Genomic DNA, 24796 nt, shown 5'->3' with positions numbered 1-24796 from the left:
TCCTCTTGCCATAGTAGCTGATGGCAAAGTCTATTTTGCTAATTTTGTGCCTGTAATGTAAGCCTCCATTGAGCAGGTCCTCAGACTTTGCTGCCCACCTCTGGTCATTTTGCTTCTTTGTTTCTTAACTTGCCACCCGGTACCCTGATACCTAACCTCTAGGTAACCAGGTTACCTAGCTGGTGTAGACTCTTTCTGCCCCTCCTTCAGGGGGCCAGTAGGATCCAGGTTATGTCCTTCAGGGGGCCGGTAGGATCCAGGTAGCAGGGGTCTGGCTGCCTTCACAGGAAGAAGGGTCTGGAAGGTGCAGTCAAGATGTTGAACTCCAGAAGTCAGTTGAAGTTAAGGGAAAATTAGATGCCCTACATCCATATTGACACGTCCAGAGTTTGGAAATCGAGGTTTCTGAAGCACTAAGCCCCCTGGGGTGGAAGTTGACACCTTTGGCAAAAGGTCCCGTGATGTTAAGAGAAGCACATAGCTTCGGGTTCCTATTCTGCCAGGTTGGTTGGGTGAATTAGGGCAAGTTACTGAAATCTTTATCCAGACTTCAGGGAGGATGGGGAAAAGCTGGGGAGGGTAGTTAACCGGGAACATTGTGGATCTGGAGATCCAGACTGAGACCAGCAGGAGGTGCTGAGATCAGGCCAAGGGCATGAGCTCTGTGTTGTTCTGTAAGACCTGCCCCAGCTATGTGGCCTGGGAACCCTCTTGATGCACATGTTTTCCTGTGTCTCCTGACTTCTGTAGCTCATTAAACAGCTTGCTTCTAAGACTCTCAGGACCCCTAAAACAATCCTGAGATACCTACTATACCCATATGTTTCTTCTATATCCTTTATATCTCCTAGCTTGTTGAACAGCCTCAAGTAGAGAACTCCCCAGCTGTAAAAAAGGCAGTAAGGTCTGACATGACAGCAGCCTCATTTTGTTCTCTTTCTCTCCCTTTTGAACATTTTTATGTTCAGTTTAAAAATTGATTTTAAATTTACAAATGTACCTTTTGTGAGGCGAATGGCACTGTCCTACTTAAAACCTTACATGATGCCTCATTGTCAACAAGTCCAGTCAAACTCCTTGGAATGAAATCCACAATTCTCTACAGTCTTGCCCAACCTTTCCTTTCCAATGTGATCTCCTGTCACTTTCTCCCATCCTAATTGCTCTGGTTCCTTCAGAAAGCCTAGACGATGCTAAATAGTGCCAGGCCTCCGCATTTTCCCTCATGTTGCCGTTCCATCTCTCTCTCCCCTGCCTCTAAAGCATGCCTCTACCATATTCTCTTCAACATTACCTTGCTACCCCCTACTTCTTTCCTCCTTGAAAGCCCCCTGTCTTCCCTGCACCACACCCCCAGAGTCTACTTAATTTATTCTCATGTGTGCCTACAGTCTTAAATTATTTAACTCGTATATGCATGCCATCTTCCCCACTGTTAGAAGTTTTAGGGCAACAGAGATGGTTCCTGCCTTTCTTTTAGACTCCTGATGTGGCCTGACCTAGAACACACATGTAGCTGTTCAATGTTGAACTAAAATACAGGAAAAGAAAGCATACCAACCACCCCCTTTGAAGACGTGCCAACCTTAAGTTTTCTTTCTAAACCTGCCACTTCTGTCTCTCGGTCGAGCAATTTTCTATTCTTGCATGTCCTTACTGCCTTTCGTGTTCGAGTCAGTTGATCGACATTGATAATACTGTTGTGTGTCCAGCTCATAGAGGGAAGCCAGGTTTCCAGGCATAAGCCAAGGAGAGCAGAAATCTTCCCACCATTGCTCTCAGGATGCCTGAACCTGTCACATTGAGGTTAGACTAAAATGTCAGGAAAGGAAAAAACAATGAGTGCCCGGAGGCTATGCCTACAGAGGATGAGGTCAAGAGTTACAATCTATCTACTTACTTGTATTTTAAACAGGTAGAGCTTAAAATGGAGTTTTTGAGAAAATTGACAATAGAACTATTTCAATAAAGTCCCCCCCCCCATGTCTTTTAAGCTACAAATTATGTCTTAGGAGTCTTGGTTTATCTACCTCCTCAAAAGAAATCCAACTGAGTTTACTCCAGTAATTTCCCTCAGGAAAAGGAGATGAGAAAGATTTATTACGGTAATTGAAGAACTGAAAGCAGAATGACTTTTAAAGTATTAAGGAGGCTATTCATAGCATTTTAGATCTTCCTACCAACTCTTTCCAGAATATTCTAGATATTTACATAATATGGGTAGTAGTGTACACCAGATCATAAACACACAGTGTATTCCCTTAAATTGGAAAAAAATAGACTTGAAATGAATGCTGCACTTTCTTGACTGAAGAAAACATTTAATCCCAGACTACAAAATTCTGCAAAATCCTTAACACTGGGATGACCTTTGCTCCTATTCTCTCTTGGCATTCTTCAATGTTTCAAGATAGGACAAAAAGAAAAAAAAAAAACTGTCCTAGATACGATAAGTTCATCCTGCTGAGAAATGCAAATTTTTCCAAACCAAAAATAAAACATGGATTCAACCATCAATATTGGGAGATTGTGAAGATTCTTGGCTCTTGGGCTATTATTTCCCAGAAAAAAAAAACCAAAAGACATCAGTTTTCATTACCCTTAGCATGATTAAAACCATTCTGATTCAAAAACACTTTGAGAGGTAGTCACGCACATGATACTCAAGTCCTAAATCTCCTATGTTCTGGGCAGACACTGGACAGCATTGCAGATATAGTCCCTGATAGAGGGTTTTTAATTGTGCGGTCAAGTTCCACTGGATGAAATTTAGATCATCAAGAGGACTTCCAAATCTATTCTATCTGATTTTTCATCTTCTGAGCATGTGATTTCTAAAAATGTGGACATTGAAGGGGATAGCATGCATTGTATGTTGACCTGTAAAACTGGACTCGCAGCCCTCTCAAATAACTCCATGCCTTTAGACTTCTAACCTGTTTTCCACGCACAAGCCAAAGTATCTCTAAAATGCAAACATGATCATGTCACTTTCCTATGTTAAATCCCTCAAAGGTCCTCCATTGCTCTTAGGATGAAGTCCAAATTCCTTATCTTGGCTTACAAGACCCTGTTGAGTCGGACCTGGTTTATCCCAACTCCATCTCTTTCCATCCATACCCCCCACCATCAGCACACATCTCTGCTTCCCAGCGATACTGAAAAGCCCCTAATTCTGTGTGGTCTTTTGGTCTCCATGAATTCTGCATTTTTTTTTCCCGCTTACGTCTGCTCCTGCCCTCCACACTTCTTTACTTTAGACTTGACTCCTCAACGCACACGTTTGCACAAATACATGTAAGAATGAACGCAATGATATTGTGAAGAATAAGATTTAATCGTTAACTGTTCCACACTACAAATTCTGTAGTGATTTTACAGAATTAACATGTAACCTACAATTTTCAATGTTGTCATATTTTTGTCTTGATTCCCCCCCCCCACCAAGTCGGTTTCAATGTTTGACATATTATGAAGTAAGTTCTGTTTCAAATTAAAAGCAACTCCAATATGTAGAGTGCTCTGGCCATCTCTCTTGAGGTCTGCAATTGTGCCCTGATGAGATTAGATGTAATCACTCTGGCTGTCTGTGTTTGATTTGGCCTGGTCTTGACTTTGTAAAGGAGTATACAGTAACATTAATAAGACATTTAATTCACATAAGAGGTATTTAATTTTCCCATTTGCTAAATTAACAGTACAATAGATAATCTAGGAGAATGATGAAATACAGTTTACCTGCCCATTTTTTACTAAATTTTACAGTTCCTAGAGAGCCTTAGAAAAAGTATCATAGTACTTTCTGTAGTTCCACAGGAAAATAATGCATTTGGAAACATTCTCTCTCTCTCTCTCCCTCTAAACTTTTACTTTCAACTATTGAAATTCAGGATCATACATGGTAAGAGTTCACAATTTTTGCTGGTTGTTGGTTACTGCCCAAATATCTGGCTAATGGTCTGAAGTCCTCAATTGTTTTAATGCCAAGAAACCCTAAACTTTCTATAACTTTAATCCAGGAAGCTTTTACTAAGCATTTGCTATATTTCAAGGCTTTCCTTCTTGAAAGAGCCCTTATTTAAATCGACCTGCATGAGTGATTGTGTCCAGGATGTGAAGGAGTAAATGTCTAAACACTGACATTGACTCTAGGACTCTGAGTGATGAGGCTCTCTCAGGGGTGGGCTTTCCCAAATGAAACCTGATGCTTTGTATGATGCTGGCACCCTTTCCTGCTGCTTGCCCCTCAGAAGCTGCATGGTTGTGCCCAGATAGGTGGGGTCCTATGTCATACAGTGGTGTTATAGAATACCACTAGGATAGGTCTGGAAAATGAGGGACTTGTGATAGTAAGTTCTTAAGGAGTTCCCTAAATCAAGGTTTTTATAGCCAAGGTTCATCTCTCCAGTCATGGTTTACCCATGATTCCCATTTCCAGCAACCCAAGTGTTCCTGTGGTGAGTTCTACAAGACTTCTTAGGAGTCGTTGCTGGAGCTGTGCACGGGATCAGGGCTGAGGTTGGGGTGGGGTGGTCTTGAGAGGTCACCCATGGCCCTGTACCCTGGAAAATCTTACATCCAAAGGGCAGGGACTGGGCCTGTGCCTCCTCCTACCCTGCCTTTGTAGCAGCACTCGACGCTGAATCCGAGAATGAAGCAGGAAGTTTTTCAAAACGGACGAGTTTATCCTCACCAAACTGGTCCTTTTTATTGCTTGAGAGCAAAGTCGAAAATGAGATGAGACCAAACTCAACAATTTATACATTTAAGGGACCAGAGCAAATGAGAGCGCGAAGATTTGGTAGAAAATAAGATCCCTTCCAGACATAGTATCAAAAACGTGGGCAGTCTGCCCCAAAACAAGTCAGCAGCGCAGGTATGGTGCTGGGGCCCTGCACAAAGAGTCTGGGGACATTGGGAGAAAAAGAATGGGCAGCACTTGGCTTCTGATGAGGAAAGATGGGTGGAAGACGCGAAAATAAAAAACAGTTGGAGCGTGACTTCTTAGGTGTGCTCATTACCATCAGTGAGGCCAGCCGTCCCTCTGTACTAGAAAGGAGAAGTTGCTTGTAACTCACCTGTCTTCCATATGGGGGGTGGGGATGGGAGTGGAGAGGCTGTGCGTTGGATCCCTCAGACCCCTCCAAGCCCAAGCCCGGTATGCTGTGGTACAGGGAGAGCTGTGAGCTACCGGAGGGGGTATCCCGCTCATCGAGCCACACCAGCTCTACATGGGAGCCATGTGACAGAGAGGCTGACCTCTGGGAAGAAGGGGAGGGCCGGGAAGGAAGGATGAAGGATGTACCCTACGGGATACTGGGGCATCCTTAACAGCCTTCCCTCGACCTCAGCAGTGCTTCTACGAGTATCGGTTTTATAAATACTCGTTAAACTGCATGTTATTTAGGCACTTTTCTGCATGTTTTATTTTACAACATTAAAAATGTTAAAGAACAGGGTACAAGGACACAAAAGCGAGCCTCTTCCTGGCATCTTAGTAACTGTAGGACTTTGGGCAGTAAAAATAAGAATAAAAACTATCGAATGCTTGTTGTATCCTTGTACTAAACCTGCATTATGCAGCAGTCCCATAGGTTAGATACTATTGTGCCCATTCTACAGATGAAGCTACCTTAGCAAGGAAGGAGTCTGCCCAAAATTATACCCGCCTTGAGAGGCGGGGCCGGGTTTAGACACAAGGTCCTCCTACCGGTCCACCTAGAGCTCACTGTCCTGCCGGGTCACAGGACTATATCCAGCTTGGTGCTGGCACAGCTACTCGAACGACACCGTGCGGTCATGCTATTCCTGGACATGAATGTAGAGTAAGGTTATTTTATGAGATCGTAATTTGAAGATGCGGTATTTGACAGCCTACTTTAAAGAATGTGCTGGCGAGATACGCATAATGTGATTATTTTCGTTGCTTTTAAGAGTGTGTTTCGATTCAACATGTTTCTGCTGGGGTGTACACGGAAAATGGCTGGAAGGGCTTAAATACTTCCAAGGAGTTTTACTTTTGTTAAATGGCATATCACAATACGAGTACATGTTTGACTTTCTCTGTAGCTCCTGGTTTGATCTCTGGCTGTGCGTGATAGACCAGTCAACCCCTCAGGACCCTGTACAGTAGTCCTTCTGCCCCTAAGGAGCAGTAATTTGGACAGTCACTGGGTTCTGGTGACGCTGGAGAGCCACACAGCTGGTGGAACACAGACCCACGCTCCCTGGAAAAATGACTGAGCACACGGGGACCAAGGAGTGTTGAACCATTTCTTCAACTGCTGGCTCCCACTCCACAGACCAGGGCAGTATACCTGGGCGTGGGGTTGAGGTCCAGGACTTTGGGGACATGGGTGACTGTCACTGACTCTGTGTTTGAGCCAAGGCCATGGGTGCTGGTCTCTGTGGGTCCTGGAAATTGTTACTCCACAGTGTCCCATCTGGTTCCCCCAAACTCCTATGCTCATAACCCTGGTACTATAATGCCATCACCACGCTTCCCAAAAAAGGAGGGGTGCATAGGTCTGGGTATAAATGGCAGAAAGTTGAGGGATACACAAGCCGCTCAATAAAATGCGTGTTACGTGCCTGAAGTATTCAATTAAATATGATTAAAGTTGCAGGATCATCCCCATAGCCTGATTCTAAGAGACCCCTGTGCATCTGAGCCTTGTTCAAGTTCACAGCTCTAAGATCAGGAAAGGCTCAGGCTGTGTTGGCCTGAAGAGGCTGAGGGTGATATGTCAGGAGAGTGTTCATGCCCAAGTGTGCTGTGCTGGCCCCTCATATTGTCCCTGGTGTGGCAGGAGAGCAGTGGTGTGCACCTTGCGGAAGGACAGGCTCCCAGTCTACAAGGCCCCGCCTGAGGGGAACGGTGTTCAAGGGCTGTGTATCTGCTTCCGCGAGCCAACCTGGGACCTGGACGCTCAGACCTCCCATCTGTCACTGGGGGGTGTAGCTCTTCTCTCTGCTGTCTACCCTGTTTGCCCAGACTAATTTATCCTTTAGAGAAGCAGATCTTGTTTGGTAGGCCTACGCCCGGTCTATCAACCTGGACCTATTATTGCCATTTGTCAATATGGCGGGGGGTGGGGGCGGGGAATACAAATATAAACATGAGTATAGTGAGTAGCAAGGACAAAATTGCCTGAACTTTCCGACGAAACTGCAACATTTCAGAAACCGAGGGAATCAATGTCTTGGGGCGGCTTTGGGCTGGCCTAGCGTAAGATCTGGGCAGGTGTGATCGCTACCAGGGGAGGTGGGATAATATAAATTCATTCTCCTCTGCCCTTAGCAACATTTGTTGGCTTGCAGAGCAGATTCCCAGAGGCTGGCTCCCAGGAGTGAATGATCGGGACAAGCTCTCTGTGGGCTACAGGGCGGCACACGACGGAGAATTGTGGGTATAGTGTTGTCACGGAGCTCAGGCTAGGAACTGCGGCCTCCGCCACCTCCCATGCCCTCTCTGGCAAATCACATCTCAGCGCCTCCTTTTCCTCCTCGGAGGAAACGACGACGGCAAGGAGAGGACCTACCTCTCAGAGTTGTTGTGAAGATTAAACGGGTTAACTTGCGCGAGGCTCTTAGGAAGTGGCAGGGAGCAAGCATTCAGTAAACGTAAGCTAGCAGCAATGGCAGGAGGCCCAGGAGCAGCAGGAGGAGGAGGAGGACTGTCGGGGAAAAGCAGCCATCCTTTCCAGAGATCTCAGCCTGGTGCTCAAGGAAGCCAGCTACTTTGGCGAGAGGTTCCCCTCTGACGTCGATCCTGCATTTGCCCATCGGTGGTTTGTAGCCTTGTCGTCCACGCTCTTAAATCCTTGAACAGTTGCAGGCACTTGTTGAGAAGAACCCCCGTCGGCTCCCGTGGGCCACATGAGATTCTCTTCCTACCTCTCCTTTCTCCTCTTCGTGGAAGCACGTGATTTCCATACTCAAGATTTCCAGGGGGGACAGAGAGCAAAGATCACACCACAAGGGGAAAAACCTGGCCTCTGGATGCCACGTGATCTCATTTTCCGTTATGTTCCCTTTCATCCAGATCTGTACCTCGCAGGCTTTTTCAGGGCTAACCCGGAGAGAGAGAGGGGGAAGGAGGGGGAGAGAGAAGAAACTCAGCTTTTCGATTGGCTCCTGAACTGTTTTCCTTAGATGCTGGACAGAGGCTACCTTGTTCTGGTTCAACAGTGTAACTAAGCAGTGATGGGTAAAGGAAAATACATTCCTCCGCAGATGTGATTTCACATATGCTTTTCAAGCACACTCCTCATTCAAGATGTTAGTGTAAACCATCAGCAGCAGGAAAGGACTGGGGTGCAGGACAACACTGGCCCACTCAGGCTTCTGGTTTTCAGCGCTGGGACCCTCCTTCACCTCAGGAGTCAGGCCATTGCCTCAGCACTGAGACTGGGTGTGACCCAAAGCACTTCACAAAGACAAGTGACCTCAGAGAGCTGAGGGGAAAAGATTGTCTTCCTGCCTTTTGAGTTTCAAAAGCCTAGACCTTTATGGGAATAAAAAGGCCTTTGGCTTTAAAAGATTTGGGAGACCGTTGGGTGGGTGACAGCAAGACTCCTCCTTCTCCTCCACAGCCCATTGATGGAAGACTCCTCCCACTGGGGTGGAAGAGAGAGGGACGATGCAAAGGCTGATATTTGCAGGTCTCTGGAAGAGATCCTGCTCTCCAGGTGGAGTCCTGGGAGGTCTGTGCCATAGTTTCCAGGAAAATCCCTAGAAAAAAATGGCCAGACTCCTAAAAATAGATGAATAAGGGAGGGGTATCTAGGAAGATGAGGCCTTAGATGGCCTCTAGAAACTTCAGTGCAGGTAGCCTAGCCGAAAACCTGAAGCCGGTCCCTTTGTGTTGGAGACATGGTATATATCACTCAGAAGATGGGAACATTCCTGCAGCGTCCTGTGTGGTCCAACAACTGTGGGCCTAGTGCAACAATGGACATCACAGTGGGCAATGTGTAGACAAGTGACCCTTTTGTAAAGCCCTGGAATTAGGACCCCGAGCCCAAAGTGTGAGGACCCCTAATTGGGCCACGATTATTTTTCCCACTTCCCCACCAGTTTGACAGCTTCAGAGATATGTTTCTGAGGACATTTAGATAGTGATGCATCCTAAAAGAATACAAAATCGTGTGTACATCATTGAGTCTGTGTTATCACCGCTGATGGCGTCTCTTCAGATGAAGTATCTGTAAACCTATAGACTATAAGTACAATCGGTTGAGGGTTGATTATCCTGAGGGCTTATCCCACGTTCAGGGTGGCACTGCCCATACGGTGGTGAGACAGTGAGTAGACACAACCACCGCCAAGCTGAGGAACCTCTTAGGCCCTCTGCTTCCCCGTGGGATGAGGAGAAAGTCAACTAACGTTCCCAGATTTTCAAGGAGATGTTGAAATTCCAAGAGAGGACAGTGACCAAAAGGGGCCTGGGTCTAGAGAGGAAGTTACAGAGGACAATGGTAAGGTTGTCAGCAGGTGTCAAGAGAGCCATAACCTGACGGATCCCAGGATCGGACGTCTGACACCCAGGCCACTGCCATGTCCAACAGAAACTGCAGGGGCAGCCAGCCATGCTCTCTTGGGATAAGATACCCCTTTCCTAATGCCAGAGAGTACATTATTCCCCTTCCCCTCAGTCACTTAATGTCACCTCCAAAAAGAAAGGCAGGGGAAAGTGGAGAGAAAAGAAACCCTGGGAAACAGAACATTTACCTCACCATGGAAAGCTCTGAACTTGACAGTGGTTGAGAAAGCAGCATTTGAGTATATATGAAAAAAAAAAATGCCTGGATTCGACCGAATGCCAAAATGGGAAAGAATGAGTTAGCTGTTCTCAAGACCAAAGTTGAATTCCGCTTTTGAAAGAATTGTCACAGTTGCTCGCATTCAAGTTCACAGTGGCCTGGTGTAGACTGGCATTATGTGTCCCAGGAGAGTACAAGAAAAGTAGTATTACAAGAGTATCCTAGAAGAACAAAGTGGGAAAGCAGCAAGAAGTTCTAGTCATGGCCCGGCATGGCCCGGCATGGCCCGGCATGTACTGTGAGAGGGGTTATAGCAGAGAAACATTGCTCTAAAGCCAGAAAGCCACCTATTGAGATTCATTTCACTTTAGAAAATTCACAAAGGTAGCAATGCAGGAAGAGCAAAAGTGTGACGTGAGGGGTAGGAAGCCAGAAGGGTAGCTTGACATTTACCAGTCCAGGAGATAGAAGGGCAAAGTTGAGAAGGAGGGATGGGTTTCAAGGAGATTTTGGAGGTAAAAAGTAAGAGAACTTGGTGTTTGATGCTTGGCTGAGGAGAGGGTGAAGGAGGGTGCAGGATCCAGGGTCGCTTGTAGCCAGCTCCTTTGGACAATTAATGTGCCTGAGAGTAGCATTTGCTAGTTTTACGAGGGAAGGCAGGGGCTGAGAGGATAGCAGTTTTGGTGGTGAGGAGAAATAAGGAAGGTATTGAACTTGAAGAACCTGTGAAACATTCACTGGGCTAGGTCTGCTAGTCGGGAAGTGTCCACAGAGATCTAGAAAGGAATAAGTATTTGGGAGTCTCCAACATACAGATGGTAGCTGAAGTCATGCTATGTGTGAGATTGCCCAGAGGCCAGGCATAGAGTGAAAAGAGAAAAAGGGCCCAGAGGCAGAGGATAGGGAGGATGGGTGTTGGTCAGAGTAAGAGGAGCCCCTGGTGAGCTCTGGCCATGAGCAGCCAGAGGGCTGGGACGTGAGCCGAGAGAGAATAGGTTCAGGGAAATGAATGGAGGAGTGGCCAGTTGGGTCAGATTCCCAGAGGAGTCTGGTAAGCTGGCAGCTTTAGAGTCAAAAGTCTCCGAGTTCCAGCGTTTCTGCATTTCCTCTCTCTTCTATGGTTGCATGATTCTAGATGAGCTCAGGGTTGTTGTAGACTGCCTTACTGAACCGCCAGCCAAGATGGGATTTTGTTTTTGTTTTTCTCCTACTGTTTCCCTGATTTTGATAAGAACAGATAAATAAACCTGACAGTGACTGTAGAATGGCAAGAACTATGTGGGGGGCAACTCCAGCCTTCTGGGCAGATCCCAGCCCTGCTGTTCCTGTGAGACTTTCACTTTTTCAGCATCTCCTTTGAACTCTAGGTGCTGTAATCTCCCAAGAGTCACTTAAACCTTTTACAGGACTATGGCCAACATACAAAATTGTCTAAGTAGCCTGAGAATTATTCCAGGGCTACAGTGTACCCTTTTCTTATAGTGGATCCCAGACAGGATAGATCCACACTTTGGATTGTTTCCAAACCTTCTCCGTGGCCATTCCTCTCCATAGGAGTTGGATAGCACTCAGTGATAATCTTACTCTGGTTTCTAGACTTGTATAAATCTCTGTCCCCTTTTTATCCTACTGCATGGGTCACTTGAAGTATGCCCAATCACTTTGGTTTTTTTTGCTCACAAATGGAAATAAAATGGATTAATGAAACTCCCCCCGCCCCCATGCATTTCTCCTCTGAGATAGGTATTTGGAAAGGTCTCCAAGGTTTCCATCCTCCCTGCTGGTCTCCTCCAGTCCTACTCAGATGTAGACAGGAGACCCCCAAGCTGTGAGTTCAGCTCCATACCATTCCTGATCACTTCAGCTCCCTAAACATATTTGATGTGTGTCCAGTGCATTCTGGGATACCCAATTGGTCCACTAAGTCTTACTTTAATCCCAGCACGGTGACCTGTCTACATCTTATTTTCCTGCTGTGCTATAATTAGCTATACACTAGGATGGGAATTTGTGCCAACCAAATTTGTACTCCCCTTGTCCCATAGCCTCACCTATTCATAGCCACCTCCTTTTTATTCTCAAGGGACTCTCAAGAGGTATTGAGCCCAGCACGCCTCTCCTATATATCATCTAATGGTTTATCCATTCAACAAACATTTTTTGTGCCAGATACTGGACTATAATGAATTAAAACTCAGTCTTTGCCCTCATGGGACTTGCAGCCTCCCCAGGTATACAGACAAGGGAATTGATATGACAATGCCATGATAAATGCTAGGTTGTGGTGGAAAAGGTGCATAACCTGGCAGTCAAAGTCGAGAAGTTTTCTCTTGAAGGATATCTATGTTGAATAGTGAAGAATTGTAAGGTCAAAGGGGAAGAGAAAGCAGGGAATGGCATTCCAAAAGGAATAGACACCAGGTTGAGGAAGTCCGCATGATCCATCAGAAGAACCCAGGTTTTAGGCTGTGTGATAACCCGGGGTTAGAGCAGAGATCAGGGGCACATGGTGAAAGCCTGGGCCTGTCAGAAGAATCTTGGACTTTATCCAGTAGGCAATGAGGACCGGTGAAAAAGATTTATCAGTGGAATAACAGGATGAGGCTATCTTCTAGAAGATCTTTGGAAGGCCTTGACTTACTTTAATCAATGGGCATGGGCAGGGAAGAGCATGCTGTGGAGAGGACCGTCAAATCATCTCTCTGGAATGTCATGACATGGACATCATTTTTTTCAAAAAAGAAATGTACCTGCACATGTGGAAGAGATTAGATTTTGGATGCTTACACTTGAAAATGAAGTAGCTAGTTTTCATTCTCCTAGTTGGAAATGGCGTGTGTTCTGATTTATTTTTGCTAGTCACTGGTGCTCACTGTCCTTCATCTCGAAACATTTGTATGCATCCCTTGATAAGCCTTCTTCAAATCCTCATTATGGAAATCTAATGGTCATTAATTTCTTACTTTGAAATTTTCCAGTTTTTGACGCTGACTCGGGCCTCGGATGGATTGGAACAAATCCATCTTACACAGCCATAGGGGCAGTACCCAGGAAAAGAATACCAGAAATCTCAATCCACCTTGACCCCCAGCTTTGTGCATTTGGTAGAGGGTTGTGAGGATGTTTACGGTGGCTTGAGCGAACCCTTATTTAGTAATGGGACTGCTTTCCTCAGCTGCCCATGCCATATCCTTCATCAGGAAACACTTCTCCCCACAACATGGTAGAGATCAGTGCTGAACCTATGATGCACAGGGTCTTGTAGGACGTGCTAGGTACAGGTACCAGCATGTAAGGAGCTACTGTCAAAGAAGCAGCCCTTGTCAGAGCATCAGAGGGGGGATGTCCCTGAATGTTAAAACACACATTTGGTTGGTCTCCCAAATAAACCTGTTCTGTGAGGTGGAAGAACCACTTCAACCGGAGGAGATGATACAGAAAGCCCCAAGCTCAAGCTCAAGTGGTTTGTGAAAAAGAAATACGTCCATATTCCCATCTCCTGGCAGAAGATGTTAAAGACCGTTTCTTTAAAAGTGATATTTCAAACGTCTATCGTTTTTAAGAACTGAAGCCTTAACCCTTGAAGGTGGTGTGGAACAAGAAAGTATTCAATAGGATGAAAATAAATGAAGCACAACAAAGCATTTCAGCCTTCAGTGATAACCTTGGGCAAATCCAGACCACTCAGTTCTGACATTCTTCTCCCGCTAAACCATGTGGAATCAACAGTAAAGAGTTCTCTCGCACAAGTCCAGGAATGCCATTGGGCAAACCAATTGCAAAAGAAGTTTTTATCTAAATCTGAAAGAGGTGAAACAAATGGAAGAAACCAATGATTCTCTTTTGTTTGATGAAAATGAACACCCTTTACGGATATTAATGAAACTATTAGATGTGACAGTACGGTCCTTTGGACTACAGCGAAGGCATGGAAAGACTTTAGCAGCCTGAGGTTAGCCAACTAGGACAACAATTCCGCTTGTGTGCTCCTGGGGACGATCACTAGAACGTGTGATGGCACTATCCAGAAGATTTCACATGCCATTGACAAAGAGTTAAGAAGCACGCCTGACAGGGGAGGAAGGCTGAGTGGCACTGACTTGCCACCTGAGGAAATGCCCGCATGCTGGATAGTGGTGGTACAGCTGGGGGACATGGTGAGAAGGAAAGGAGGTGGTTCAGGAGCGGGGGAGAGGTGGAGGAGAGTGAAGGGAAAGGATGGGATTTGCAAAGACGAGGGAAGGGTGTGGCAGAAGGAGAGCTTCTGAGGGTAGCGGAGTGGAGGCCATGGTGGAAGTGAGGACTATTGAGGTGCATATGGAGAAGGTGGAGGTGATGGTGAATATATAATTGTTTGAAAAAGAACTTCACAAATTAGATGCTTATTCTTGAGAGACACTTCAGGCATAATATCCTAAATAACAGGCATGAATGTCATCTTTGAAGTAACCACTTCTTATTCTTGAGTCTGATTAATAGGTGAGAGTGCTGTTTTGTACTAAAAATTGTGCTTTTAGGAGAAGCGATTTTTTTCCCTCCTACTTCACGTATCCTGAGCATGACAGGTCTTTTTAAGCCAAAAAAAAAAAAAAACCCAAAAAACAAAACAAAACAAAAAAACCCCACTAATATTTTAAACAAAAACAACTTTTAAATAAAACATATATCACCAGCAAACATAAGAAATGGAAAGTATGGTGTCATAATTGTAGACTATAATCTATATTCCGTTTGAATACGTAACTCTGAATCAATTACTCCACTTACAATGCAAAGAAATATCAACTAGTAGCCTCATTCAAAATCGGTAGCCTGATCAGTGCAATATTTTTTTAAAGTGGTTAAGTAAATTAAAAATTCTTAATCCTCTCAACCTGTACGCAGGTTGATTAAGGTTTCCTCGGGAACTGAGGTCAGGTTACAGGGGGCAGATGTTCCCCTGTAGCTAACAGCTTCTAAATAAAGCCTCCCTGGGCAGCACGAAAAAGGAAATATTTCTTAGATGCTGCTGGCTTAGCCACGGGCAAAATTAGGATGTCAAAAGAGGCAACAGCTGGTCTCTCTCCCTGTTTTCCACCACGTAGGGACCTCCAGCCCCCAGAACACTGCCTAGACTGTAGCCTTACTCAAATCTGATACGCAAGGAAGGAAGGAAGGAAGTGAATGGCGAAGTTGGTGAGCATTACCAAGCTCCCAGAGCCCATGGGCCAGCAGTGGAGACAGAATAGCACAGAAAACAATGGATAATAGAACAGAAAATTAAAATCGAAAATAAAACACCAAAGGAAAGTGTTTGGCAAGAAGGACAGCATGCTGGAGGCACCTCAGGGCTCTTGCCCACATTTCCCCTTTTCTGTGTTTTCCTTTTTTTCCCATCCTACCTGTATCTGTATTTCATTCATTCAACAAGAATTCTTTGGACACCTGTAACACACACACCAGTAGTGAATGAAATATGCCAGGTTCTACCCTCAGAGAGCTTACATTCCAGTAGAGAGACTGGAAATACATGGCTGTCAAAGATAATAAATGCTATTGAGGCCATAACCTAAGATAACATGGCAGTGATGGGAATTGGAGGACCAATTCATATAGGATGGTCAAGGAAAGCGTCTCTGAGGAAGTGACACTGGCCTTCTGCCCACTACCAGAATGGAAATTGGCCTTTCCCCAGGCAGTACTATCACAGAGAGTGACTTTCAAACTGAAAATATCCCCAAGAAAGCAGAAAAAAGACATCTCACTATAGAAGTAGTAAGACAACTCCTAGCAGCTAATTATTTTAAATCCCTGCTCAGAAGAGCTAAAAACATGAGGAGAATTGTACACATAATCCTGGAAACTGAGTAATCTTTGAGGAATTATGGAGAATAAGAGGGGAGCCAAAAAGAATGCTGATTATTCACAGAAGGAAAGAAAATGAGGATTTGGGCCCAGATCGTTCAGCTTCATGTGAATTCTCAGCAAAATGCAAGACTGGCTTTGAAAGAACTGGTGCCTACGTCCTCAAGGGCCCCCTCTGTTCACCCAGCATGCCCATGGCTTGACGTCGCGCTGCATTTCCCAAATAGACCCTGCTGGATGCTATTCGCCTGGATGTTCAGAGCATGTTATGCCCGCATAGAAACCTGAGTTCATCATACCCACACCCATATGTCCCTCTTTCTCTCCTTTTAACTTAATTTACTCACATTCATTCATTGACCCATTCATTTCACACTTAGTGAGTACTAAAATGGCAGTCAAGTTGCTACATGCTCTTGATGCAAAGAAGAATGCACAGTACGGTGTGGCCCCCAACCAACTTCAGAGTTAGGCAGTGGGAACACCAGCCAACCTAGGGACTTCCAGTGAACTGACCATGTGCATGTGGACAAACTGCTTGCCCATGCTGTACCTCCATTTCCTCATCTGTAAAAATAGGGGTGATGGCATAGGCTTGGCGGTAGAACACGTGCGGAAGGAGGGAAGGGCAAAGGGAGGAAAGGAAGAAGGGAGGTGGGGGAGAGGGGAGAGTGGGAAGACAGAGGGAGGGAGGGAGGGAGGAAGAATTGGCACTTACCTCATTTGTGAGGATTAAATGGAACACAAGCATTTCACACAGTGTCTGACACGTGGCAATATCTATAAATACCAGCCCTCATTTCAAGGGTCTCACCATCTAGGGAGAAAATAGGAACACAGTTCAGACAGTATTAATAGTTAACACTTATTGAGTGCTTATAATGTGCCTGGCACTGTTCTAAACACTTGCTGCATCCTCAGCACTGTGAGTTGGGGGTCCTGTTAGTAGTACTTAGTATCCTGACTCCATATTTGAGAACCACAAGCGTGAAACGATTAAGCAACTGGCCCAACGTTGCACAAGGAGTGAGTGGGGAGCAGAGCTGGTATTCAAACTCAGGCACTTTGGCTCCAATCGCTACAATCTACTGCCTCACACGAGTATGAGCTCATGCAGTAACCGTGACGTGCACATGCTATTTATGGGGGACTTGCAGTGCAGTAACGGGGCAGTGTGGCTGAGGAGCTGGTCTGGGGCAGAAGGACTCCTGCATTTGGGGATTCCAGGATGCCCGTGAGGAGTCAGCCCCGGGAAAAGGAGGCAGAGAGCACCACATAGAAGACAACACGAGTAGGGTTCTGTGTCGCTGGGGCGAGAATGGCAGTGCAGGTGGTGCCACATTGCACACCATGCTAGGGGCTTGGACTTTATCCTCTAAGCAATGGGGAGTCACAGAGAAGAAGGGCGATGGGACTCGCTCTGCAGAAAGATTGCTCTGGAGGCTGAACGGATGCAAGGAATATATGACTGTGGAGGAGGGAGGTCAGTGAGAGGCTGCTGCTGGGGTCTCTGAGATAGTGGACAAAGGTAGGGGCAGATTCATGACCTATTTAGAAGATACCATTGGGAAAACATGCTTGTTGAATGAAAAGGCTGAAGGAGGAAGAGGGGACGAGGAGGGCTTTAAGACTTTTGACTTGGGAGCTGGACGGACGGTGTATCATCTGTTGGGCAGGAAATGTAGAGAGGAACATCAGCGTAAAGATCTCGGGAGCACGAAGTTTCCTGTGTCCCAAAGTCAGGGAGTTCCCCTTCCCCTTTTATAAAACTTCCTTTTATAATAATAATAAACTTAAAATATATGGAAAAGAAGTACAATAAGGACCCATCACCTAGATACAATAATTCTTCACAAATTGAGTTTGCCACATCTGCTTCATATGCACATTATATATATTTGTATAGTTCTACACCAATCTATTTTGATTTTTATTACTGTCAAATCATTTTAAATAAACTACAGACATCATTACGTTTACCCCTAAACACTTTTGCCTATATCACCAAAAAATATTTAGCTGAATGATGACAATACCATTGTCACACCTCAAAAAATTAGTTACCTAATATCATCATCTCATAATGAATCTACATGAAAATTCCCCTAATAATTTCTGGAATTATTTTATAGATTATTTTTTCAAAACAGGATTAAAGTAATGACCCCATATGGCTTTTGCTATGTCTTTTAAGTCTCTTCAAATCTGTAACCATCCTCCTCACATTTTTCATGACATTGACTTGTTAATAAGACAAAAGCCAGGTGTCTGATAGGATGCCTCATACTCTGGACTTGTCTGCTGGTTTCATCACTCTGTCTTTTAATTTGTTCCTCTACTCCCTACATTTCCAGTGAACCAAGTTTAACATTTTGATGAGCATGCCATTGCTGATGCCATATCCCTTCACATGCCATTTCACATCCCATCAGTGTCAAGATATGGTTTCAAAATACCATCCTTAACATGCTACTAACTAAAACAAAACTTGACTGATTCCAAGTCTGGGATGGGGAACAAAGAAGGTGAGCCTTGTTCTGGAAGGCACAGAAGCACCCAGATACTAATGGGTCATGTCCGAAAAAATAAATAACCAAGCTAATGGGTCCCACTTGTCAGAGGGGCCTTATTTGATACTTTGAGCATCAGAAAGAATAACTGGGATTGATTAAAATACATTGAATGTATAAATCTGTATAGTACTCAATAATCAGTGATAATACTCTAAAAAATAACAAATCCTGGGTCACTTAAAGATTCAGGAGTGGTTCAGACACTGCTGAGGCAGTTTCTCTGGCTGGTGTCACAATTGGATCCACACGTCTGTGTCTTGAGTCTACAGTATGCCAGCCTTCACCTAAATTTGGACTGTGACCTCACCTGTCCCTTACGTGTGCCTGGAACAATTGGTAAAGGTCATGGGCACTGAAACTAGATTCCCCCCCCGCCCCGACCCCAGGAATTACTTAAGTCTCATCAAAAAAGATAACCTACCAAGCATCACATTCTCATTTTAAAGTAAAATTGACATCGTATCCCCAAACTCACCTAGTGCTGCACAATTCTTGTCACTATTAAAAACCAAAAACAACAACAAAGAATTAATAAATGTGCCTTACTAGTAAATATTCTTCTTCTGGCTCTGGCCCCACCCTAGGTATTTTTCTAAAGTTGACTTCTGTACAATAACAATAAGTAGGAGTTTTTCTTTAATATTTATGAGAACTGGATTAATTTCCTTCATGTGAACAGCCGCCAAAAACACCAAACAAAATTCTACTTCAGAGCTTAATAAAGTATACATTTGTTCATTAAAGGTCACCTACTTCAGACAAACGTTTTCTTTTTACACGTTAACATAGTAAACTAACATCTAATCTGTGGTACCAAATGAAACAGAAATAGTAAAACATCACAAGGATGAAGGAAACAATCTTTGTAAAAATATACGCAAGAAGATAGAGTTCAAAAAGGAACATTCAATATCTTTTTTGTTCTTAATGCAGAAAATATGTCAGATAAGGACTTCTCCAACAAGTTCTGTTTGGATCTTAATAGAATCTTAATTCTCCCCTCTGTTTACCAACAATTGGAAGGCCTTATTTTGGGCCCTTCTTGCCTCCTTTTCACCGTACAGACATTTGTTCAAAGGCCTGCCCAGTCATTCCTGTAGATTCTATAGGAATGGTATCTTACATCCTATTCTAAAACACAATTTTAGTCATGTTTTAGAAAGCCACCCTCCTACCTTCTCCCCTAACTCTTGTGCTCGCTCTCTCTCTCTCTCTTTCTCTCTCTTTGTCTTATACTAGAATAGATTTTTAGCTGGGAAACAATTTTTAAAGTTGATCCCATTAGCCATGATGTTGAGGCAGGGGTTTTTCAAACACGCTTCAGAAAAGCACAGTTTGTATTCATCTCCAGGGCTGAGATTAAGAAACCATTCCCTGGCGTATCCCTCATTTCAGCATTGGCTTAAAGTTAGAATAGTTTTACTGTGCAGACATCAGGTATTATATTCAAATATTAAGCATTAGAAGTTTTCCTGGCTGTGGATAGAAACAGAGAGCAGGGGCATTGGGCAAGCCACAAAACCAGCCAAAAAGGCTTGTAACTCAACTACATCATCTGCCACAGGGAAAGTGATTTCAGCTTGGGTTTCAAAAAGGCCTAGGAGATGCTTTCTAAAAATTCGTCTCTACTTGGCATAAACCCCTTTTTTTTTTTTCTGCACAAATATTCGACTCTCATGAAGGGGAAGACATAGAACCTAAAAAATGGGGATGGTCTTCTGTTGTGTGCACTCTCAGAGTTGTAATGGGATCCTGCAACAGCAAAGCAATTGTCATTTCACTTTGGCTACAGTTCTTTCCACACGGAAGAGCTCTTCCTGAGAGATGAAAAACTTCACCCCTGTGTATCCCCAAAAGACACCTTAGAGTCTGGTGTAGAAGTCCATGATGAGTCCCTGCTAGCAGGAAACTACTCTCCACTAATGTTTAGAATTACTGCACAATATTTTAAGCACCAGGCAAATGGACTGTCGGTCTCAATCTTGGTCTCCATGCCACCTGCCAATGCATTCCCAGTTAAGAATCACTCATCATTTTTTGAATGAACCCTCAATAAAAAGTCAACTTGCTAATAGAGGTGTAACTTGTTAACTCTGTAAGTTGTTAATGCTGCATTTGGCTGAGTCGGCGCTTCCTCCAGAATTAACTGGGCTGCTCTCCCATAGTTAATCTGTACCTGATGTGCCTCCCAGTCTTGGTACTGATCGCTCAACATTAACTTGAATAGCTGGGCTTGTCAATTAGTCAAGGAAAACCAAGGGACGACACCAACATACAGTAAACATTGCGGTGGAAGGAGGGAAGACTTTGTCTTTGTACCACATTTTCAGAGGCAGAGAGGTGAGCCATGATTCTACCGGCTATTTAATCAACAGAGCTGTATTAATTGACAATTAATATAAAAGCTCCGGGGCCTCCATTGTATTTCTTATCAGGAGAATTAAGCTCTTGATTTCTTCTCACCTCCTCACCAACTGTATTGATAGGTACGGCTGTAAACAGAGCCCCTGACTATGAACGAAGTTGTGATTCAGCCACCAGGAGACCCTTAGGACAAGCCTTCTTTCTCAAGGCGTCTCTTTCATCACAAAGAGAACATTCTGAATGAATCGTAGTGGCTTAGACAGTGTGACAAGTAGTTGACAAGTAACTGAAGTTGTCCTTACATACAGCTTCTACAGTTGCTACTGCAAATTATATTTGCAATAATCTTTTAGTAAGGCCCCTAAAAAATGGATTTGCTTCTGAGACAAACTTTCTTGGCAAGAAATTGAATTCAGTAAATTGGCTACCCAAAATGAGATTCCCACCCAAATCACAGGCAAAGGTAGTATTATCCCCATTTAATAAACGAGTTCCTCTATCGAGCTAGTAGGTTCATGGCCACAGAAACCTTCTAAAATCTGACACCATTACTTTGGAAACTAGTTTCTTGAGTTCCATCTCTTCTGTGCAAGGAGTTCTCTCCAAACCACTGTGAAGGCATCCTTCCTTGCTGAGGTTCCAGCAGCCGTGGGTTCGCTGTAGTCTCTCCTGTGGAATTTTTTCTTACAACTAGGTGATGGCTTTGGCTTACCAGAAGTGTGGGGAAAAGTTGCCAGAATACAAGCGACCTTGGAAGAACAGCTCACAGACTCAATTACTTTCTTTGTAGAGACTTGGTCATATTCCCTCTTCAAATCTGTTTTAGGATAAGACTGGGGGTATTAATATTTCTGCCGGCTTCAAGTTTTTCATCTTCATCAGTTACTGTGTCTTCAGTATCCAGCAACCTCCCATGGCAACTCTCCAGTTGCCTGACCCATTGCTTCACAAAGTTCTCTCATGCCAGATGAGAAAGGCCACCAGAGCACAGAGCCCTCACATTCTCCTGACCATCAAGATCACTGTCACTGGGAGCCAGCAAAGAGTATTGCCCCAGTCAGGCTTTGCTTTCTTACTGGACAATCTCCATCATCATTACGCTTTTGCCTGTTTCTTTCCTCAGTGAACTGAAACTCCTCAAGCCTCTAGAATCTAGCCAGGGAAGCTCAGGGCAGCCTGACCCACAGCTGGAAGGACACCTCAACCCATGTGCCTCAGGGGGCGCTCAGACAAATGTGGAGTGCACCCATCTCAGACCTGCTCATCCTCCAGTCCGTGAGCTGCAGCCGCACTGACTGTCCAGTCCCGATCCCAAAACATGTGTTTTTATTTGACTATAATCACCCTGTTCGTGTTCTCTCGCAGATGGGGTTTCTACCAATTGCATAAGAATGGTAAATAAGAAAATTTCTTAACTTTTATAAGAGAATGTCAACCCTATCTCTGCCTCTTCTAGCTTAAAAACACAAATGCATCTTTAGCCATATGGAGTAGCCTACACACCAGATCCTTATATAGGAGGATTATTACTATTTGCTGTCCACCACCATCAAATGCTCCACTCGGAAAACTGACATTCAATGTAAAGAAGCTGGCATAAGACAACAACTCTTAATTTGGCTATACATAGAACCACTTGAGAGAATTTTAATTAAAAATACAAATTCCCTGTACCCCACCCTAGAAGTTTCTGATTTGGTAGGCAGAGAGTTTGGGAACAGCTGGCTTTTAGAACCAGAAGTATATCTCTATCTACATCTTTAGCTATGCCCTCCTATGGTGGGATCATTATTAAAGTGCTATGTTTGTTTTCCGTTAGTTTTTCTCCCATGCTAAGCTCTCCAACTCCAAAAAGGTAAAGTGTTGTACTGGTTTGCCCCGCTAAGTTTTTACTGGGGTTGAAAGCAGAAATGGCCTGAAGTCAAACCCTATCTTTTGTGAAAGCCTAAATCCACTGAAGAAATGTCATTAGCTACTCCAGAGGAAGATGATGAAGCAAAGTCATACGGACTAAAAATGATCCTACCGTGGTAGAGAACTATGCTGAACCGCATAGGACATCTCTGGGAGGGAGAGTGACAGGGTCTCAGTAAAGAGAGGCTGTAGGCATATATGTAGGCAGCACCTAACCTAGACCGTGGGATTCCAACATTGACAAAGGTTTGCGTCCTCAGTGAGCAGCGTGGAAGTGTACTAGTCAGCGTTCACACAGAGAAGCAGAAACAGTAGGAGATTAAAATATATGGACTTATTAAAGGGAATTGGCTTAAGCACTCATGGGAGTTTACTAAGCAGTCCCAGCAAAGTTGTCTCCACATCTAATGCTCAGGCTGGCAATTAGGAAGAAAGGTCACGAACAGGCCGGAACCCCAGAAGCATGAGCTGGAATGCCAAGAGGCTAGGCTAATGCTCATCAGTTCTTGTTGCCTCTGACCTTGGTAACAAGAGTATCTTGTAGAGGCCAAGATCCTTTGTTGAGGACCTAGCCACACATACACCTGAGTAGGAGTCAGAAAAACTGAAAGAAGATCCAGTCGGGGAAGAGACAACAATGGCTGGCCAAGTTGCTGCTTCATGCCAGTAAAATGAATCAAAAGATCAACAACGGCGTGTACCGCAAAATGGCCGCTGCCTTCCTTACATCCTCCAACTGTCAAGAGAATCTCTCCGGTAGCCCATGCTAACAGGAAACACAGAGGAAAGGGAATTCTGGGAAATGCAGTTCAGCTTAGCCAAGTGGGCACATGGCAAAACCATCACAGAAAGAATCAGAGGCTCTGGCTATGGCAAGGGATCAGTGTGGATAAAAAGACACAATGGCTACCCTGAACATTCTGTTTTGTGTAAGGGGGTAAGAGAACCCTTGCACGATCCTGCAGGGAACCCCAATAATTATGAGCATTAAGTTTTTGCCTTATAGGAGAGGGCTAAGTTAGAATTATTTTGGTTTAAAGGAGATAAAGTAATGTGATGAAAGTGATGAAATGTAATCCAGTGAGGCCTTCAGAAATTTATGTGTTTGGACCATCTTAGATTAGCTCCCTCCCGAAACTGTCTTCATTATGAATTCACTTAATATAACATTTTATTATCAGTCATTAGAAGAAACACAGTATGAATGCCACTGCTATATTTGTTATTGAATGTATACATCACTAATATCAAGGGCATTATTTAGTTTGCTGTCTCCTATATAAGATCTATGTAGAAAATCAAAATTGCAGTGTCCCAAAGTTGCCAAAAACTGACATAGGCAAGCAGTGCATGGGCCATTTTTGTTCAGAAACCTATTCCAGAGGATTTCTGAGCTGTCTCCTGATATTTAAGTTGAAACAGTGTGGTGTTCTAACATCATTAGGACATCTTGGAGACCCTGATTTCCTTTCCCACAATAATAGCTACTCATAACAATCTTTGTAATGCCTTAAATGTGGCAAAGTTTCTTCCCTAGCCAAGACCTGCATAATTGTCTTATCAATGGCTGGGACCCTTGGCCCATCCTGCCCCAGAGTCTGTAACTGCATTCTTGACCTCACCCAGAGAGCTTCCGCATAAACCACTCAAAGCGTTGAAAGTCAACTGACTTTTTTAAAGAATATCATGGGCCCAGGTTCTCTTGAAAATGCTTTCATTTTGTCAAATTCTATAAAAATCCCTCTCTCTAATCCCAAAAGAACTAGCAAGTATATATTTTCTGCCTCTGATATCAACTGCTTTATCGCATCACTGTCAACTGATCCTTCCTATCATCTGACAATGTAGTTTCCCCTGTAATTGTCTGGGGATAAAGCAGAGGCTCAGCCCATAAAACCTCTGGATTTTGTAAAGACTCAGCCTAAACTGTGCTTGGTAAAGACCATCTTCTGTCTCAGAGCCTTTGATCTCTTCGGGGTTGAGAACATAAGAGTTGGAAGTGTAAGAACTTGGGACCTGACAGACCAGAGGCTGGATTTGCACTCTGTCCTTAACTAATACAATAGTGTGACCTTAAGCAAGTCACTAAGTTTGCCGAAGAAGCTTCTTCACCTGTAAAAGGGAAATTTTGTTATGTGTTTCATAGGCAGAGTATCCCAATTACATAAAATACCTACCTACCTCGTGGGCACTCATTCCATCACAGCTGTGTTGATGATGACTGGATTTGACACAGGACCACCTGTGCATGTGCACAAGGTGACAGGTAGGTTTCTTTAAGAGCATTACGTAGACACACTGTGTTATATGAAATCAGTTATACATAATGTTTATTAC

The 24796-nt window shown here is 44.1% G+C and overlaps 1 long non-coding RNA gene across 1 annotated transcript in view; it reads left to right on the top strand.

The window, feature by feature from the left end:
- The first annotated feature begins 988 nt into the window (after nucleotides 1–988).
- LOC123383490 overlaps nucleotides 989–24796 on the top strand; it is a 40563-nt gene continuing 16755 nt past the window's right edge. The window contains exon 1 of the long non-coding RNA XR_006593245.1: nucleotides 989–24725. This is a non-coding gene — a long non-coding RNA (uncharacterized LOC123383490). The remainder of the gene's footprint in view (nucleotides 24726–24796) is intronic.

Source organism: Felis catus, chromosome A1 (genome assembly GCF_018350175.1).
Source record: "Felis catus isolate Fca126 chromosome A1, F.catus_Fca126_mat1.0, whole genome shotgun sequence".
NCBI lineage: Eukaryota > Metazoa > Chordata > Mammalia > Carnivora > Felidae > Felis > Felis catus.
The sequence above is the reverse complement of the archived record's forward strand: the minus strand, read 5'-3'. Positions and strand labels throughout refer to the sequence as shown.